The sequence below is a fragment of the Centrocercus urophasianus genome, unplaced genomic scaffold, assembly GCF_019232065.1.
Source record: "Centrocercus urophasianus isolate 14NV4802_14NV808 unplaced genomic scaffold, USGS_Curo_1.0 seq_9, whole genome shotgun sequence".
NCBI classification, from domain to species: Eukaryota; Metazoa; Chordata; class Aves; order Galliformes; family Phasianidae; genus Centrocercus; species Centrocercus urophasianus.
Genome location: NW_024885532.1, coordinates 7,771,022 through 7,792,357, shown reverse-complemented (window position 1 = coordinate 7,792,357; position 21,336 = coordinate 7,771,022). Strand labels below are relative to the sequence as shown.

Here is a 21,336-nt window from a genome sequence, read left to right as displayed (position 1 = left end):
CAGACAGAGGTCAGCAAACAGAAATGCTAGTCCTTACAGCTGTTGGATGGCTCTTTGGGTTGAATTAACTTTTTTTTTTTTCTTTTCTTAGATGCTGCTGTAGTTTCATACATGTACTAAAAATTAATAAAATTAAATATTAAAAAAAAATTTTTTTTTTTTTTTTTTTTTTTTTTCTTTCCTCACCTGCTTGTTTGGATTTATGGAGTAATTTCTGTATAACCTTCTCGTAGAACTTCACACTGTTCTGTGTATTTGAAAAGTTTTTCTTTGTTCTGCTTAAAAACTGGGAGTGGTACAAAACAAGCATAGCATTTTGGCGTCCACAGCTCCTTCTCCTGGAAGTGCCACTTTGTGCAGGCAGGAAGCCCGGTGCCCCTTTGAAGAACGTCTGCAGGGGAGAACAGATATTTTTAGAGGCACCCTCCAGCAATGAGCAGTTCATTGCCAGCTTATCTCTGTGTTTAAACAATAATCAACCTCTTCCGCTCTCAGTTGGTGATTCACAGTAATTTTGTGTTATACGGGCTCTAGACAAGATGAAGGCAGCTGCATACATTTGATCAGACTCACACATTAGCTGGATTCTGACAGGCTGGCACTGTCCTCTTTTAGCAGTGTCCTTTGTGCATACAAATGTGCTGGCAAAGGATTTCCTGAACCGCGTGGCTGAGTATGACCAGCATGGGAACGCTCCTACTACAGGGAGTGAATCGGTGCCTTGCCTACAAGGTCCAGACAATTTTGTTTCCTGTTTCGGGCACTGCACTGGAAACATGATACATCCAGTTAATCTTCAACGGGCGATTTCAGACGTTATAGGTCCACTTATACCTTGTGATGAATTACTGCTGTGTTTGGCAAATATTAAATAACATTTTTTTGTTGACATGGAAGTGTGACCTGCAGGCTGCAGCTGGTCCCAGTGTTCGGCACAGTTTGTGTCCTGCCGTCTGGTTCTTCCTCCCTCTGTTCACTTGCTATTGAAACACAGCTGGTTTACGTCCATCACAATCAATGGAAGGACATTTCCGAGCTGGTAATTGCTTAAAGGATCCGGTGCTGATGGCTTCTGGAGCTGCCAATCCAGGGAGCAGCTTTTGGCTCCTGCTGTGTACAGTATGTCTGCAGTTTGACCATTTATCTCACTTTACATACTTGAATTGAAAGAAAGGTTTGTGCAATGACTTGCTCTCATTCCCTGGCTTGTCTACTACCCCTCCTCTTCTCCTTCCCTCCCTCTCTTGCGTATTATCAACTATTGCAACAGTACTAAAATGTGTTATATAAGGTGAATGATAGTGCCTAGATCCAAAATAATGCTAATGGAGAACTGAATCATTGTATAATATGTGACTTTGAAATAGTCATTTGTTTATGATTATAGGAAAAGGTATGTAGTTATACTGGCTGTATTTTAATTGATTGCTATTGATCCAGGCTTTGATTGTCAACTGCAGGTACAGAAAATACATTTGGCTTTTTCACTGTCATTTTTGTAAGCTCAGAGTTTTCTCTGCTAAGGAGGTACAGGAGGTGAAGGGACCATGAAGCCAGTCTTCTTCTGTATGTGCTTTAATAGCATCAATTACAATATCACAGGATAAAAATATTTGGTGGGATCCGATCTGCAGATCCTGTTTATTTTAGGACTTCCATTTCTAGAAGCCACTCTTGTTAATCCTGTAGGCATCTAAATTCACTCAGCCACTAAACCTCACTACCTAGCTGAAAGCTCCTTGGGTTTGTGGTTTTATTCACTTGTAAAAGCTCATATTGCTGCTGTGAGGAAATTGGTGTCTATCTGTCATCCAAAGCAGTTTGTGATTCAAGCTGAGGAAGACAGTACTCAAACGCTGCTCCCTTACCCACAAAACAAAACCAAACCAAAACAAAACCCAATAACAACAACAAAAAACCTTAAAAAAAAGACCAACAAACAAATAAAAGGAAAAAAAAAAACAAAAAACCAACAACAACAAACAAATAAACAAAAATCAAAGTGAACCAAACCTGAAAAATGAAGTTTTATCAAACCAGTAATTAGTTTCCTTTGACATAATGGCACTGCCCATGTGCTGCTGAATAGCTGGGTGTCTAACATGCTAACATAAGAAGGGCAATGCTGAGTGGTTAGCACACTGACAGAAAACTGACAATGGAAGGGAAATGCTATTTATCAACTTTCTTTCATCTCAAAGGCATGTGGATTCTTTAGAGCTCTTACTGGAGACTCAGTAAATTGCAACATGCATCTCCATTAGATTGGATTATCAGTAGATAAAAAAAGAAAAAATGCACTGAGAGCATTTGTCTACTTTTTCCCCTTCCACTCCCCAGTGTTTTTTAAGCTATACAGGAAGGAAGTTCCCAAAAGAAAAATTTTACTCTTTTTCCTTCCTTTGCTTTTTCCCTTCCCCTTCCCATTCCCATTCTCCTTCCCTCCATCACAACTTTAATGATTTTGCTCACTTCAATGCATATCAATTCATAGATATTTGTACAGGGAGGAATGCTATCTTTCTGCTTTGATATCTGTGTTTTATCTCACCTGTTTCTCATGACTACTGCCACCCTTTTGCTTCCCAAGCTCCTTGGAGACTGCATATAAATCCAAATGGACAAAAAGCATCATAAAGCATCTGATTTCTTCAAGTCAGATACTGAGAAAGCTCTGATATGTAGCTATCAGATAACTGGAAGTAAAAGAACTCCCACCTCTACAGAATATAGAAAGTTCCTAATAATTTTTCTTATTTTTTGATTTTATACATTCAATGAGGTGTCACCAGATAGCAGGAAATGTATTTAGCTTCCCCCACCCTACTTTTCTCCTCAAAATTTTCATCATTAGTCCATTATGCCAGTTCTGTTCTGGGTGCAGGATAGATCATGCTTGACAGAGAAGAATGCTTCTTTTCTTTACAATAGACTGGATTTAAACAACTGCTATTCAGATCTGTAGAAACCTCAATCCATGTATACTAAACCCCTCTGTTTGGTTGTGTTGTGGTGTGCACATACATAATGTGGCAGAATACTTGAAGGTAAGAAAAAGAGTGTGACAGTCTGTTTCCTTTACAAGGAAGAGCCCTGGAAGAAAGAAACTCAGCTCAGAGATGCAGCAGAATGGAATCCATTCCTAGTTTAGTTGCATGAACATGGCCAAAAAAATAATAAATACATTTTGGAATGACTTTCTGGCTCAAAACTGTTTAGTTATTGAAATGTGGCCAAGCAATATGAAAGGGGATTAGCAATTAATTTGACAACTGGCAGAAATACCTCTGTGATACAATCTATTTCTAGTTATTATTAAATTATATATATATATACATGCCATGCCTACTAAAGTGTATTCTTAAAGGAAAAGTCTTCAAAAGAACAGGACTAAACATGAGCAAAGAACTTTCTTGCTGACTTATTAGCAATGCCCATCAGTTTCGTATTGGCTGCAGATGACTACAGATAGAGTGCAGTAGAGCAAATCAGACCATAGGAGAATATCTACAATAATTAAACCTGTAGGCAACAAGGCAAAAGATAACTGTCACTAATACTTAGCTTTTAAATAGGAATTGAAACGTGCTAACTCATGTTTTTAACAGGACAGAGAAGACTGAAATTCAAGAACTTTTAGTATTATCTGGGGCAGTCATGTTCCTGCAGTTTTATAGTCTTTTTAAGAAAATTTCTGTTTTCCTGAATTTTATAGGAGTAGATGTTTGAGTAGAGAAAATATAGAGAGAACACTTATAGGGTGCATGTTCAATTATAGTGAACAAATTTCTACATTCAAATGTAATACAATTTGCTGTCAAAAGATTTTGTAGGAAAATGTGTGTGCACTTAACAGACAACCTTCATTTATTTCTGTTAAAATACTAATTGTAGAAGTGACATGGGCACGGCAACATGCAGGCTTTAATAGTCCAAGATATCATGGGAATGCTTTTCTCTGTGCAAAGGTAGAATTACCATTTTCCCCATAGTTTGAATCTTAAATTAAGATTTGTGAAGTGTAGATTTCCTACTGTCTGGGATACTTACCTGATGGAATAGAAATGTTTGCCTGCTTTTGCAAGATATAAAAAACATTAATTGAATATGAAATTTGCCAAACTTTCCTACAATTTATAAGAAAAGTGAGTGAACAGATTAGAAGAGAGACAAACGTCATTCATAGTTTAAGTACTCCTGAGCTGCAACACAATTCTGCAGAATTTATTTTAGCCAATAGTGTTTCTAAGACAGTCATTGTAGATTTGGTCTTATCCTACACCAAACAAACAAGTTCACAAATACGATGCATTTATCTGAAGATTAAAAAAAGAAACCCTGAAAATGGCAGTGCCTTAATAAAACCACAATAATGAAAAAGGAACAGTAGGAACTGATCTTCCTGTTTGCAGCAAACAGCAGGTGGACTAATGCATCTAAGCTCCTTACATGAAATAAAAAAAGATAAAAGCTCGTTCTGAATTGTGCTCATTTCTCTTCTATTTCCCAGAATAAACAGTGTAAATCTGTGTCACACACCAGATGTCCATCACATTACAGCATGGAGGTCTAATTCCAAATATCTGAATGTTGCATGGATGCGTGATGTGAGTATGATTGAAGTTTCTTATTCCTTAATAAATGAATAAATAAGACAAATCAGCAACTGGATTGTGCCACTTCTTAAGCAGTGCTGATTCACATGAAAATACTCAAAATGATAAATGACGCCTTCACTCTGACCACTAATTCTGTGGCAAATAAAGAAGACAAAAGGGAAACAGTCACAGATGAATGCATGATTCAGATTCGTCAAATTCAAGTGACAATCTCAACGTGCCTTGGTGATGAATAAAACAGAGACTTTATGTCTTAAGGAAATAATTCAGTCACTGGCATCTTAAAGGCCCATACTCTTGTAATCCTTGTCCTGAAAGATGATTGCAAGATAATTAAAATAGTATGTTAATTCATAACTGCAAACCTTTGAATCAGAGAGGAAATAACTAACATTTATATAATCTGTGATTGTACATACTCATAGAGTATGGCTGTATTTATATCACAAATTCTTTGGTATCTTTCAGACTTTTGGGTGGTACATGGAAGGGTAAAGACACAAAAGTGAAAATAACATCAAAGAGAGAATAAAGGGAACAATGGAATATAAAAAAATCAACTGTGTGGGACACTACCAGAGGTTCTTTTATCCCAGTTTCTTCTGTCTTGCATGCATTCATATTTGTTTATTTTGTTTGATGCAGATAAATGCATCTTATTATGTTTTTTTTAGTATAAAGAAGCATAAAAGACCCTCCAGAATTCCCTGCTCAATATTATCTACTCTTCACACAAGGATATATTGCGATTTTATTGTTCATACCAAGCAGTATGAAATCTCTAACTGTTCCCTTTTCTTTCGGTTTAGTTAGCAGATGTAAGACATAGTTTTCTGATCAAAGGTTTGATGTTTGATATCTTTACAATAAAAATATACCATACATGCTTACAATTTTTTTATAGCTCACGTTTAATTTCATTTTCTCTTTGCCCCTTAAAATTGGCCTCACATAAGTGATTTTGAAACCCATAGTTTACTGTTTCATACAGTCAGAAAATTTTGCTGAAAAGAAAAAATGAGTGGCGAACTTAATTTTCATTCGTTATGCCCTTATATATAGTATCTCATCTGCTTGACTAAGTCATTAACACTATGAGTTCATAAATAACATGAACAACTTGCTTTTTGAGAGCATTTTCGATGTAGTCCAGTCAGGCTGAATTCAAAACATTCCTAGAGCTCTAAAAATATACATACTCATGGTTTCTCCTGTTACAGATTGGTTATTACACTTGATACTAAGATCTACACACTAGCAGCTCCAACATGGAATTTTCTTACTCATTTGTTTATCTTTGGCTCAGATTTAGACACAATAACACGGGCTAATAACTGCCTAGTTGTGCTTGCTGTCATAGAGCATTTTCTGTTCTGTGCTGTGATAGTCCAAAAAATAAATAATAGCAACATTGATTAACTCTGATGGCAACAAGGTCAGACTGTGCAATTCAATGGACTCTTCATAAATATGCTTCTCAGCATTTTAGAGGCTTAAATTCATTTTCTCCTTCGTTATTGTTTCATCCGGATTTATTGTACGTCTATTTCTGGAAAGCTTCCTTTGGCATCCTAACAGTAATTTCCATTGTTTAATTTTACTATTACTGCATTTTGGAAAGAAAAATCAAACAAGAATATACGTAAGTTTTATCTTCATCTTCCTTTTTACAAACTCTTTGAAATATCAGAACTTATTTTCTTTTTGCTTGAAAACAGCAGGATGAACACAGGTAGAGCCTACTTCTCATCGTAAGTTTTCAGTTTGTCAGTGTAACATCTTCAGCATCAGTACTTGACTAGCAAGATAACAGATATTACCTACTACTTTAATTAAGACATCTGTTTTTCTTCCAAGAGCACTGAAAACTTTCGAATCTTTGGGGGGGGGGGGGGGGGGGGGGAAAGAAGAATTAAAAAAAGCTTATGGGTCTCTTGTTACTTTGACCATTGAAAGAAGCTTGGGACTTTTCAAACTCACTGCTCATTCAGGTATCTAGTGCGTATGAAAACTTTAACTGGGCATTTAGTCAAAGGGATAGGCCATGTTTAAATGTTACAGTGTACAAGTATGTCACTAAAATCAGAGTCACTAACCTGAGAACATGGACCATGAAAGTAAATTGATCGATTGCACCTGAATGAGGATGGTTTGCAAGTTTTTCCATTAGTAATGGAAATAATGAAATCTGTCTTATACATTTGTTCCCTACTTCCTTGCACCCTCGCAGTTAGAACACTTAGTGGAACACAGTTTGCAATTCTGACTGTAAGTTCAAAAAGCTTATAAACAAGCCTGGTTCCTTTTCTGCATCTACTCTGGGACAAGATGTAGCCTATGGTGTCTGATTTTGGTCTCCACACATTCGTTGGCTGGATGAGAAGTACAAGCCAAACACTCAGGTAAACAGTGAAACCCCATAATCTTTAGCAGGAAACCCATCTGGAAGACAAGTGGAAGAATGGAGAAAAATGGAAAGCTTATATATAGACTGAGTTGCATATGTGTCTTGATATCTGAATGTGCTGTGATCATCATATGTGATACACATACCCTGGTGGCACACGTATCTTTGTCTAGCATGGCACAATCCTCAAATCACCCTTGTGGTAGAAAGAAAGGTGATGGTAGCAGACACCAAGAAATTCTGGGTCCAACTGGTCTGGGCCAGCAAGAGCAACATTGTAGATGACACCACTCACGTCCAGCAGATATGATATGTACAATCTTGAGGAATCCAACAGATATATGTTTGCAGCAGTCTCTAATTTCTCACTGATCATTCTAGGGTAAAGTGATCCTCAGTATCACAAAACAACTTGTTGCCAACTCACTGTTCTAGTAATCTCAGAAATAATGTGTCAAAAGGGCAGCTTCTCAGTTTCAAGGTTCAGACAGCCTCTATTTTTTGTCTGAGCATCCTGATTCTGCAAGGGAAACCTGCTCAAATGCTGAAGAAACCTCTGAGCATTTCAGCAAATTTACTAGCCTGTATGGCCAATCGACCATGACACAATCACCTGCCATTTAGATGTTTTGTGTGCTGTAGCATGGTTTTCCCCTTAGTCGTGATCTTTTCTAAACAGCAGTCTTTGCATAAATTCAAGTTATGTCACGTCTGTGGGCACAGTTGTCTGAACTCGTTGGAACTGCTGCCTTTATGTGCCTTACTAGGCAATTATCTCACTGACATTCATGTCGCTCCTTTCTGGAATGTGGAATAAGACTGTAAAATGACTTCACTCACGTTGCTAAGAAATAGAAGCACTGAACCCCTGATTGTCCTCGCAGATTAACTGCTGGTTCACTTTCTGAGCCCTCTCTTGTCTGGGCTGAATAGCTTCAAGCTCTCTCAGCCTTTCCTCATAGGAGAGGTGCTCCAGTCCTTTGGTCATCTTCGTAGCCCTATGCTGGACTCTACAGTACGACCATATCCATCTTGTACTGGGTAGCCCAGAACTGGATGCAGTTCTGCAGATACAGGCTCATTAGTGCTGCCTAGGGATGCAAGATCACCTCCCTTGACCTGACAGCAGTAGTCTTTCCAAAAGTCCAGGAGGCTGTCTTTGCTTTAAGAGCACACTGCTAGCTGTCAACTCTGTTTCCATCAGTAACTTAAGATTTCAAGTCAGGTGGTCCTCAGGGTATTAATGCCTACAGTTATTCCTCTCTAGATGCAGGACTTTGCATTTCCCTTTATTGGACTCCATGAGATACACTTTTACCCCGTTCTCCAGTTTGACAAGGTTCCCTGGAGTGGTGGCACACTCCTTGTATTGGCCACTCATCTCCTTTTTTATGATGTTGGTGGTGATTCTTTATTTTTTTTCATCTGCCTACTCTCGCTAGGTCATTAATGAAAAGATTGAACAGTGTTGTTCCTAGTATTGACCCCTGGGGTACATCAATGGTGACATTTCTCCACCTGGACTTAGTGCCACTGATCACAATCCTCTGATCCTGAATATTCAGCCAGATTTCAATCCACCTCACCACCTACTTATTTCACCTGCACTTTATCAGCCTGTCTATGAGAATGTTATATGACATGATGTCTAAGCCTTACTGAAGTTGAAGAAAAAACACCTACTGCTAGCTCTATCGAAGTCAGTCCTTCTACATGGTTCGAGTGATTGATCATTCAAGAACTTTTGTGTGTGTTTGTCCATCAGCAAGATGCAGCCAATTACCTTCTTCAAGATTGCCTCTAACAGATTCTTATTGAAGGCTACAAAAATATCTTCTTTTTTTCTGTTTTTGTTTTTATATGAATGATAGGTGTATCTCCTAACCACAAAATCTAGTCCAGTGCAGTTTTGTCCACTGATATGTACCATACCATTAACATTTTTAAGATAGTCGAGTTCCAAATCATGCACACATAATTGAAAAAATCCACTTGGTATTCCTAGGGATATTTTCTGGATACCCTCCACAGCATTTTTACCTATCTGTGGCCTACCCAGACAAAGTATTGAACATTTAAATAAGATGATGAACAAATTTTTCATTTTTCGGAGCACAAAATTTTTTAGGCCATGCACACACCCCTAACTTTTAATTTTTTGCCTTTTCTGTTGTCTGAGAATGACAGTGTGGAGACACTTATGGACAAATGAGAAGTGAGTATTCTGCAATGAATTTTACTCTTTTCAATAACATGCCTTATGCTTTTATCTTATTCCTATTTTTGTACTGTAATGGTCTCACTCATGTCTTTCCCTCTACTATTCAGCCAAGCAGGCCATGATGGTCCTGACCCTTCTGTGGTTCTAATTCTTTCCTCAGAATGTTATTCTTCTTTGATAGAGTTTCTATCCAGTTTATTACAAAATGTCATTTCTATTTAGAGAATATCTTTGGTTACTTCTGTCACTGCTCAGATTCTCTGATTATGGTCTTCAATTTGTTTTTCCTTGGACAAAGACACTATTTACATGCCTTATCATCAAAATATTTACTAATTTTCATTGAAAAACAAAAACAAACAAACAAACAAAAACGCTACCCAATGCAAGCTAGGTGGAGGTTTATTTTTCAGAAAAGACTGATCAATAAAGACAAATATTTTGCTGTGTCTCCAATAGCAGAAAAATATTTGATATCAATAGCACCTCAAAAAATTTACTTTGCGGAGATAATATTCTCTTTTTTTTTCTACATTTATTGATTATTCTGTGCCTATACACGACTGTGTCTGCCATTTCTCCCTGTAGTGGTTTCTTTATGTTTTCTCTACTGTCTGGTATGTAGAGGAGCTAGTCTTCCTCTGATTTTGCACAAAGGGAACTTTCACAGTAGCTAGTCTACCTGTAATGGGTAGATTACATACCTGAGTTTAATCTGCTTTCTTTCTTCAGCCTGGACTCTTCTTATGGTGCTATTGCCATTGTTTCTGACTTCATATTCATCTGTATACCCACCCACCTTAATCATGATATCTCAACTGCTTTCATAATCTTCTGATGTTCTGCTATGATATAAGCAAATGCTCCATTAGGAAATACCATTTGAGGTTGTACTGCTGTTGCCATATTTGCTGCCCAAGCAATGAAACTGCTACCAGCATTTGGACAGGTTTGCAAAATAATGTTCTCCATTGCAATCCTAACTTTTCTACAAGGTGCCAAAGATTTTCTTGGCTTACTGTATTTAGCAGTATGTATTTAGCAAATTGAAGTTTTGGCACTTAAAGAAATTCAAGGAGTACAGATATAACTTAGGGATGTGTGACAAGCGAACATGGTTTTCTCCAGGAGGGCTAAAGCTGAATGATGTGGATATAAACTACTTGCAACACTTTTACCAACTGAGGATCTAACTGAGGATCACTTCCTCGGAACAATGCATTTAACAGTGTAGCATATTTATGTACCATATGAGCTGATGAAGGGTTGGCAGCTTTCAGACCTAGTTCCCTAGCAATCCAGTTCGTAGCCTATCAGCAGGGCAAGTGAAATGACAGGAAACGAAACAGTCAGCTTTTGGATGGAAACTTTCAGTATCAGCAGATTCTGAAACCAAACTATGCTTCAAAACTTTGTCTGCCTCATATCATTTCTGAGAAATATCTCACTTTTGAATAATCACCTGTCTTCATGCAAAAAAGCTCAATTGAAAGCCCAGAACCTTTATCGTATGCATGGCTATAATTTGAAATAGACTTATACATAATCAGGATTTTTTAAGACAAGTTTTTCTAGTAACATAGAGTAAAAGTCTGCTCTGTCTCACAGGGAGCAAGGAACTGTTGACACAAGATTAAAACGAACCAAGAAGAAGATAAGCAATCACACTGTATTAGCTATCATGTCAAAGTGAGATCCCAGTTTATCAGCATACCTGGGGACAGCCTATCAGGTTTTGGACATTAAATTTCTTGACTTTTTATTTTGAAGTGATGTTTTCAGTTAAAGTAGCAGTGACAACAAAGCAAGAAAAAGATTAAAAAGTTAAAAAGGGGTGGTGAGTTAAACTACAAATTAAACAATATCTTTGATAGAGGGTTGAAGTATTTTGTACTGACCCAAAAATATTCCTTTACAATCTTGCTTGGTTGTTTCACAAAAAATGTCTCAATTTGATTATTTTCACTTTCTTATTCTCTGCTCTGGGGTGGGGGTGGTACTTTACAGAACAAAATTATGAATATTCATCCCATTTTTCTTTCTGAGATGACTGTGATTTCTCTGCATATGTTCCAGTCCTAACCAGAAATATATGAGATCATGGCTTTCACTAAGAAAGTACTAGAACTTCAAAGGAATAGTAAGAAATCTTTTTTTTATTATTAGTACTATACGAAACTATTAAGACACAATTGAAAGCCATTGAGACAAAATAAAATTTTCCAGCAACTATGACCACTCCTGTTACATACCAGATTGTAGATTTTCTTAAGGATTCTTTCCCTTTTAGCTCAATTCATTTTGATAACTCCCTCCTTTGCATATCAAAAAGTTGGATTAATAGGTCCTGGAAATTGTTAACAAAGGATATACTTTCCAGTTCCAATTTGAGGAATCTTTTTCTGCTTCTCTTTCCAACCTGGAGAAAGTTTTCTTTATTTGCAGTTTGTCCAATTCTTCCACCTGTGTTAGCTGACTGAGCAGAAGATGTTACCTTCATCTGCAAATATTGTCCTGCCATTATATTTTTATTATCTTCACAGCAAAATATAATATTTGAAAGACAAGGTTACTGGATAGTATCTTGAACATCCTTCCTTTCTCTCACTGAGAAGCACGCCAGTCTCCTAATTTAGGCACTTTGTTAATTATTTTGAAAGTATTCTGTGCAAAATCCCTACTCACACTTTGATGCTTTCTTGCTGCCTTATTAGGTAGCCAACTTTATTCAAGAATGGTAAAGATTTCTATGTAGCATTGTCTGAACATGAATACAGACAAATCTATGCAATGCAGTAAGAACAGTGTTGATTTATTTTCACTTTTTAAACGTCTAGCATTTAGACTGCAGAATAGACTAGACTGAATATTATCTACTGGCTCCTTGTCACCAGTGATCCTAGTGGGATGATGCCTTATCTTCCAGAGACATGCAGTCCCATATCACTGTGTTACAGCTTGCAGATGCACACTCCATTCAAAAGAAGGTGAAGGCAAGGAATACCATCTAACATATGTACCTTGTGTGATTTGTCATAGTCAGAAAGAAATCTTTTTCTTGTGATAACTCAGACACTCTTGAAATTGTACTTCTGACAATACTTGAAAACTGTGTAATCTTTAGGGACTCTGTGGGGTCTTTAGTAATGACGACTGGCTGAATGCATTGCAAAGTCAAAGGGAACTGTAAAAGGAATGGCTGCAGAACTTAACGGGAAAGGTGAAACAATGGCCTTAGAGAAGAGCTGCAGGTTCCCAACTTCAAAGAGGTTCAGATAACAATGGCTAGGCCATTAAGTGATGGGAAGCATTTGCATGTCTGGCTCCATCTCACTTGGGATCAAAAGACAGAAAAACCTCAAAGACCCTTGAAAAGGGAGGGGACGTGGTTGAATCAGGAGAGTGCCCAGATTATGTCAGTGAAAAAATGCTGGTGGGTTCCCTCTTCCCACATTAAAGGAGGGAACAGGCCACGTCTTTTGACACAGAAATTGGGAATGAAACAGCCCTTCCTTCAGACAGAATAGAGAAAACTTTTTAAATAAATGTGGGTAACATAATTTGAAAAATAATTTTTCTAGTGCTGCATTCCTTCTGGCAAAAACAAATAAACAAACAAAAAAAACAAGAACAAAACAAATGCTTTTCTTTCCCTTAGAAATATTTTCCTTATTACTGTAGAAGATATTCAGGCTCCAGGAAGAGGGCTCTTATGATGGTCAAGACCAGTTATATCTGTCTGTAAATCATAACTTAAAAGATAAAAAATGCAGACGGTCATATTTGGGGCATGCCTCGAACACTGGATTCAATGGAATCTGTCACTTTTGAAGGTGGTAATGTCCAAAAGTATTTCAACCCATGCACAGTAGTAAGAAGACCACGTAGAAAGTGTTCAGACTACATATTTGCTTTTCCCTCAGGATACTCCTCTGAACACAAAATGTTGTGCTCATCAGACCCTCTAGCTCAGCATGCAGAACATTTACTGCTGTCCCATAAATGTTTGTACATCATGTGCTCACTGACAACACCAAAGTTAATAATCATGAAAGCCTATGAGCAAGAACAAAATTATTCACATTGTCAGAAAGCTTTTCCACTCTATTTGGACCTGTAATATGTATTACAGGAATACATCACAGGTGTTGTAGTTTTAAAGCATTCATGACTTGCTGATAGACTTCTTAGCAGTTGTTCATGGATAATTGTGAGAGACCATTCTTCTTTCTCCAGCTCTTGTTTTAGCACTTGTCTGTAAGACATTTCAGTAGGAGTTAGCAATCTTGGACCAGTATTTTCAATCTTAATAAAAAACTGAAATCGTGTATTGTCACTCCAAATAATTAAATGATAGCTGCAAAGAGGAAATAAAGATTTTTCATTATTCTACTAGGTTAGGAAAATTAATACCGGTGAAACTTTGCATTTGTTTAGGTAAGATTTGAAGAAAACCAACTATGGTTATCAATTAAAATAGCTGCAAATGGATCTCTGCCTTTGAATATTTTTGAGAACTGGAGAGACAAACATCCATCAGGATCACTGAGTGTTTGCTATGCATTATCAACCCCACTACAAGGAGTATATTATCTTATCAGATTCCTTGTGTCCCTGTTTTCTGAGCTGTATCTCTACAGATAAGTCTGTCTAGGATCATTTTCTCACATGATGTCAGCTAGTACAAAGCACAGCATTAAATCCCTTTCCACCCAAAACAACATGGCCAACTCCACACTACTCATAAGGAACACTGCCAAATAATGCTCAGAAGTGGTTTTAGTTTGCTAACTGAAGTCAGCCACAGTTTTGTAGGCATCCTTCTAGCACTTGAACTCATCAGAATTGTTCAGGAACATTCCCTGGTCCAGTTTAGTTTAGTATAACCTACAGTACTGTGGCCATATCTGTCCACACAATTAACAGAACTGTTCCAAAATTGAAAAATGAAATACTGAAATGTTCTCTACTCCTGAAAACCATTTTTTGCAACTTGTTCTAACTAAGGAAGCCTCCCTGTAGCTGATATTTAAACTTCTATCCTTTTCTTCTCAGTAGAGGGCATCCTTAGTACAGTCACTTCAGTAGTCTGTATCCATACAGCAAAGAGTGGTAGTAAACTTCATATTGCCTTCAAAACAGACTAAACTGAGTAAGCACTTGGTACGTGTGCATATTAATGAAAGAAAGAAAAAAAAGGCAACCTAGGACTTGTGGATCAATTTGGGTGAATATTCACTAGAATAGACTGTCTCCTCTTCACCATAATAGACAAAGGTGAAATAGGGACTGGCAGATGAGAAAACACTTGCAAAAATGTCATGCTTAACCTTATTATTATTAGTAGTACTAGTAAAGAAAAAGAGCCGGTGTGAGTATGGAGTTAAAATTACATATTTAAGTTCTTTTCAGAAGGAGGAGGGGAGTCTCTGCTAGCTTTAATTAAAGTTCTCCACAAGCTCTTTTTTTCCCCTTAGGTTTTGGAGCTTGGCAGCCTTTATGTTTTTTAAAAAAATCCAGCTTGCTCACTAGGCAAATTTTCCCATGCTTTCAAAGCTGTACTGTTTAGGCAATCAAATGTTAATCCAACCACAGTCTAGCTTTTGCTTTCTTCCCAACAGCTTGATATCTATTGCCACTAATGTTATAACCTCACATGTAGGGTAGACAGTGATGTCGCTGTCCAGCACGTAACTGGTAATGAACTGTAGCACAAATAATGAATTGATAACATGCATGTGTTCCTCACTCCCAGAGCATGTGCACGGATAAGCCAGCTGCAAATAATTTATTCTACGTACCAAAGCTATACTAAATCATATTCTATGTAGCAAAGCTATACTAAATCAAGCCAAACAATATTGCATTTTTTTATGAGTGAAGTATTTCCCACAAAGCTGGTAACTTCTATCTATTAGCTTATGATCTATATAATCCAAATGTTTTGTTTTATAATACTGTGCCAGTGGTAAGCATAAAAGAACCCTGAAGTTAGTCTTTAAAGGACTGTGTTAACTCAGTAACCGGAAGAGTAAGTGTACAACCAAAATGAAACAACATAGAAGAAAAGAAAAAGTGAAGAAGTGAAAGTCAAAACAGTTGAGAGACCTCAGCCTTTGAAAATAGGTTTTTCACTGAGTCTAATCTGCAGAGAGTTACCATGTTGAATATATTGAAGAGCAGACTGAAATATAACTTGAATCAGAACACTTAAATCTACCTGACCTGTATTGTTCATCATCTGTAGCATTTATTGAAGCATTTAAAGTTCATATAGGATTCTGCTTTATCTGGCAATAGGAAGAAAATGTGGAGGAAGTTTTAAAAAATGCATTGTTACATGTCTTTCCAGCATTTTCATTATTAAGGAGGTTTGCAATGAAATGTATGATAAGAAATGTAACGTTTCTTTGTTAGAAGCTAAATTTAAATGACAATAATTTAGCTATGATTGTTTTTGATGATAAACTGGAAACAGCATACAGTGATCACTACCACATGTATTTAGACTTGGGTTGGCTAGACTTGTATTCTCCCAGGGAAACTGGGTACTTCAACTGGATTTCATTTTTTAAAATTTATATCTCACTGAGAAATTTCCAACTTAGTTTCCAATCTATTTATTCGCAAGAATTCTTAGGGTTTCCACTAACTGTTGCAGATGTTCTTTGCTAGCCTGGGTTCCACAGTCTTGGAACAAACTCTTGGGAGTGAAAAGTCCTATTTTATTGGATCAGGCTGTTTATTCACACTGATGTCAAAAGGACTAACTGTCATGTTGCAAACAAACAGCAAGCTATCTGAACAGATAGACTCCTTTTTGTTACATGCATAAATGTACTCATACACATATATATGCACAGATAGACACACAGGCACATGAACACATACGCATGAACTGTTTGGGAGTAAATCTGAGAAAGAAAATGAGGGAGGGATGAGGTTAGAAAAAGTTAATGGGAGAAAAATAACCCCCTCAGGCTTAACTATGCTCCTGTCAAAGAGTAATAAAGGGGTTTTGTTTGTTTTGTTTTGTCTTGTTTTTTCTCCCCAGTGAAAACAGATGACTGAGGCCTGATCCTGTTCTCAGAAAAGCTATTGTAAAACCTGGAGGTGGAAGTTGAGCAAAAAGGGGCACTTACTGATGCTTTCCCAGAGAGAGGAGCTTGAAGGTTGAGGTACTAACACAGTAGTGTGATATTAATGTCAGAAAGTTCAGACTTTTCTTCTTTATTTACAAAAAAAAAAAAAAAAGTATCCATGTCTTTTTAGGTGCAGAAGTTAGATGTAGGCAGTGGTAACAAAGGACCCAGTTTCTCAGAGATTCTTAAGAGCTGCCAGATAAAATTAGGATTTCATGAAAGGCTGAGGGAGTGCAGACGCTCATAAATAACGATGCTGTCCTCCTTCCTTCAACAGCACGGCAGTCAGGCTCTTCTGGCAGCAGGCACTATGTTAACGCTTTTAATATGCTTTAAAATGGGTTTTATTTTCTTAATGAAACAGTTTTCTGTATTTCAAAAGATTTTTTTTTTTTAAACTGAAAAACCAAAGTTATTTTTGTTAAAACAATATGCCATCTCTTCGTTCTCTTCCATAATGTGGAATTTCTCCCTTGGAAATTAGTGGTAAACTGAATAAACAACACAACCACCAACATCCTTGGGGTCAATCTGCCTCCCAGAGGTGCGTCTCTGCACGTCTGCCAATTCTATTCCATGTTCTACCTTATTTGGAAGTGGGGGGCAGAGGAGCTGGGGAGATTGCTTTCTGTGTTTACAGTAGATGCTCTGCTGTGATGTGCTGGCTCTGTCATAATGGTTAACAGCAAGGTGGAAGAGGGAAAGGTGATGTTTTGTCTTCTCTAATCCTTCCTCCCAGCCCATAAATAATCCAATTTTATTTTCCTTGAAGTAAATGTGCAAGTTGCACTTAATTGAAAATAATTACAAAATGTGTATCAGTGATAGGCTGCAAGACTATCTAATATTTGGTGTTCTTTTGTGCTCCAGAAAACAGGTGTTTGCAGTGGCCCAGGCATTATCACATCAATCAGATGACTAAAAACAACTTAGTGTAAATGAGTCAGGAGAAAATGCCTTTTTGGGTTTGTTACTTCTCATCTGTAAGAAAAAAAGATTATATTCCACTGAATATTTAAAAAAATAAATACAAAAAAATGCAAATGTGAATCACAAGCCCAAAAGCAAGAAAGCATTTGTCTGAAATCACTCTTCTGTTTGAAACCAAGAAAACCAAACAACTGAAGAAACTGTAGAACAGCTTTCCTTTACTATGGAATGTTGGCATCCTCTATGCACTTTGGTTTTGTTTCAGAAGGAAGTCCACCTTCTAGCCATTCAGCCCCAGAAGTTCCTTGGAACAGGTGTTCTCTAAGCTCCAGGGGGAACCAGCAGGCTGAAAGGGAAAAGCTCCCAACTGCCTCCTACCACAGCCCAAGAAAATACTTCATTATTTTTGTTTCTTTATGGGAATACAGTCCCTTTTATAACTGAGGCAATACAGACAGCTGTTCAGCTGTTCCATTTATTTCAAATGCTCCCTGCTTCTGGGGTAGTCATTTAGAACCGATAGCTAAACCTCTGAGCAACACAAATTCTTAAATAGAAATGAAAGCTTAGAGTTTGGGGACTGACAGGAAGATTTCTGGTAGTTCTGTTTGATTACTTTAAATTTTGTTATTCTTCTTTGCTTTATCTTCGAGCCAGACTGTCTTCCTGCAGAAACTGAGGAAAAATAATAAAACAATTTGTAAAAAATTCAAAACTAAATCTTAATGAATGTAATCTCTCCATGGGAAAGGAGTTTTTTCTTCCCTCTTGACTAGGCTCCAGTGCTGCCATTTCTGTGACTCCAGAATTTGTGAGTCATATCTTGATCTGAAAAGGAACTGGGGCACGTGTATCATCTTATATTGCACTTGCCTTTCCCACTGCTACTGTCAGCGAGTGCTGCCAATTTTATTAGCAAGGCTAATGGTTCTAATTTAGTTCTGGCTTATACTGGCGTCAGTGAAAGCAAATATAGTAAACCTTTACTTCAGGTGGCATCAGTAGAACTAGTTTTGTCATGCCGTGGGACAGCCAAAAGAAATACAGTTATTTCTGGGAAACAGACTTATTTACATGTTATGCTCTTGTTAGTGCTATATTATCATAGCTGTGTACACTTAAGAGGCTTAGATGAGAGCTCTGGAGATGGATTATAAAAGAGGTAGGGGGAAGTTATGAGAAGGAATTAAAAATAAAGTGAAGTACTGGAAATAAGAGAGAAAACCAACAATTGATTCCTAGTGAAACGTAAGACTGAGACAAAAGAATAATGAAACATGAAAGAAGAAACAGAATGTGATCAAATTCAGGCTTAAATAAAAGGTCAGAAAACGATATGCATTATAAATAAATGTATTCTGGTCTGCCCAGATGCACGTGAGCACTGTTCTTGGCATACAACCAAAGCTGACTATTGACATTTGTGAAAAACTGTAGTTGAGCCTATCAATTCCTTTTTCACTCAAATTTATGGGACTTTTGTTCCTAATGTTCTATGTATCAATTATTTACAAAAGCTACGTACAATGCATACATATTCGCTTACAATGTAGATTATTTTGTCAGGATCAGGAATGGAAAATATCAGCAGAACATTTTACAAAAAGATTTTTGAAAGAAAAGGACAAGTGCTCTCAGATAACATCGGTGTGACACTCATTGATAATCAGTCCCTAAAAGGAGGAAAGCAGGGGCCTGAGCCATCCTCTGAAGACATTGGAGAAATACTGAAAAATGTTGGGCCTTGCCAGTCAGAGGACACCGGAAAAAAAAGTAATCATGGTTTGTGAGATAGGGGTTATGGGGAGAGCTAAAAGATTTAAAGATTGATAAATAACCCTATCTATCTGTTTTAAAAATTTGTCTGAAATAAGCCCAAATTGCAGTCTGTGCTGAATTCATAAATCTGCTGTGCAAACTGAGGTGATAAGGGGAAATTACGCTTTTCATTCACTGGCAAACTGCCAGAAGAAAAGATTAATCACTGTCATTTTCTTCAGTAATTTCAAGGGGAGTGGAGATAGCTCAGAACAACTCAAATATCTGAATCACAGACACCAAATGAAAAGAGACAATTGCAGCTGATTTCAGTGATACTTTGCCCAATAGCAAAATATATTCTCCTTCTGAGGAACACGTATTCCAGATATCTGTTGCTGCATTTTGTCATCTACTTAATTAGATGTTGTCCTTCCTGTTCTGGATCATATACTGAGCACATGTGGTAACTAACTCTTATCAAATCTGACATCAGATCACTGATATACTAATTCCTGAAAAATACGGGGAACTTCTTGGATTTAAACTCAAGGAAGTTTAAACCCAGATAGTCATCCTCCAGTGGGTTTTATGCAAAGCCACTCTAGTTGAAGAATATAAATAGTATTCTCTAAGAAATACCTCTAAATCAACTTTGAGACATTACAAGTCCGTAACTTGTCTTGCTATAGGGAAATTGTCTGGAAACTTTAATTTTTCAAAGGCAAGCAAAGATGACTTTTCCAGATATCGTGCAGAGGAAGCCTAATTGTGACATCTCCAGAAATGTTCAGGCCATGACTGCCAATTTTAAAGCCAAGAAACACTCTGTAAAAAAAGAGTGACAAAAAATCTCTCTGGAAACTTTGGGTTCAGTGGCTGGCTGAGCAAATACGAATCCTGAAAAGACAAGACTCAATTTCTACATAATTACCAAGCATCGGAAAAAAGCCCAGTGGGATTTAAAGAGAACCTTTAAATCAATTCATCAATTTCTAAAGCAGAGATGTAATCTTGGGTTGAATATTTTGCATGGCTTGCAGACTTTCAGAAATGATCTAATTCTCAATTAATTTCTACACGACATTTCTCTATGTCTTCATTGGCTTCATCTCTATGATCTTTCCAAAGTACTTTTGCCACTTGAAACAAGTGAAAGCTGGCCTTTTAAAAGCCATGGGCTGAGGATATGTCTGTACGGCACAGTTTTCAGTGTCATGCAGAGATATCGGAAGCAGCACTGGATGATCTTGAACACAGAACTCCACCCAGGCTTCTATCATTCACTTCTCAGCTGAACTATTAGCCTATGAAAGACTGCACTGATCCAAAAAGCTGTTTAAAACTGTTCTAAATAGAAGCCTGTTTAGATTTTCCTTGGCCTTTTTGGGCCATCATATCCTGTTAGGCAGACTCACCAAAAGTGGCTGGAAGGAAGAAAGAAAACCACTTACTTGTGTGAGAAATGACTTGTCCAATGTAAGCTAAATACACTGCATCCCCTATGGAAGGTGTAAGCAAAGGGGAATGCCAAATGCAATTATTTACTGTTGATCCTGATCTTTGAGATTCTCTTCCAAGAAACAAGCACACTAGTGTACAGCAAGGAGGAGGAAAGTGTTTCTAGTGTGGCTGAGTAGGTTAGCCACAGGCCTAGAGACCTGATCTAAAGCACTTGGGCTGAAGTTTTCAAATGCCTCTGCCTTCCCACTGGTGCACTTTAACACAGTGAGAACTAGTTCTTCCAAAGTACATATGAATCTGACTCCTGACTATGTATGAGATTTTAAAAGAAAGACATAAAGCTTCCTAAAATGCTGTGTACTATTATTCACACTATTTTGTGGTGATTTTGATTATTTTGAGGGAAGTCTCCACAAATCACGTGACATATGATTTCCATCAAGTAACAATTTCTTTTCTTTTTTTTTCTTTTTTTTTTTTTCAGTAGCCAGCTGGTTTATCTGCACTACATTAACTGCAATTTCTATTAAAAAATACACCCCCTTTGCAAAAGCCAGGAATTTCATTCACCATATGTGTCTGAATTCCTTTACGTTATCCTAACACACACAGTTGTAAAGCTAGACTTTAACAATGAAATTAGTGTCATGGATAAAAAAAATAACAGCTTTAACCTTTAGGTGCACCTGTTTACAGCAACTAGGCAGACTCAGGCAGGGCGTGTATGTGTGTCAGTCTGCCACTGCAGCTGTTCCGTTACCATAAAAAACACAGTATTTATAAAGTTTTAAGGCT

General features: G+C 37.3%; 1 long non-coding RNA gene across 5 annotated transcripts in view; it reads left to right on the top strand.

The window, feature by feature from the left end:
* Window positions 1-241: 241 nt before the first annotated feature.
* Window positions 242-21,336, top strand: part of LOC122171331 — a 29,353-nt gene continuing 8,258 nt past the window's right edge. For 3 of the 5 annotated variants that reach the window (XR_006171975.1, XR_006171972.1, XR_006171971.1), the window contains exons 1-3: window positions 242-1,174; window positions 4,511-4,607; window positions 16,302-16,425. This is a non-coding gene — a long non-coding RNA (uncharacterized LOC122171331). Of the gene's footprint in view, window positions 1,175-4,510; window positions 4,608-5,087; window positions 5,513-9,213; window positions 9,242-16,301; window positions 16,426-21,336 lie in introns of those variants that run through there. The other 2 variants (XR_006171974.1, XR_006171973.1) reach the window with 2 other exon arrangements.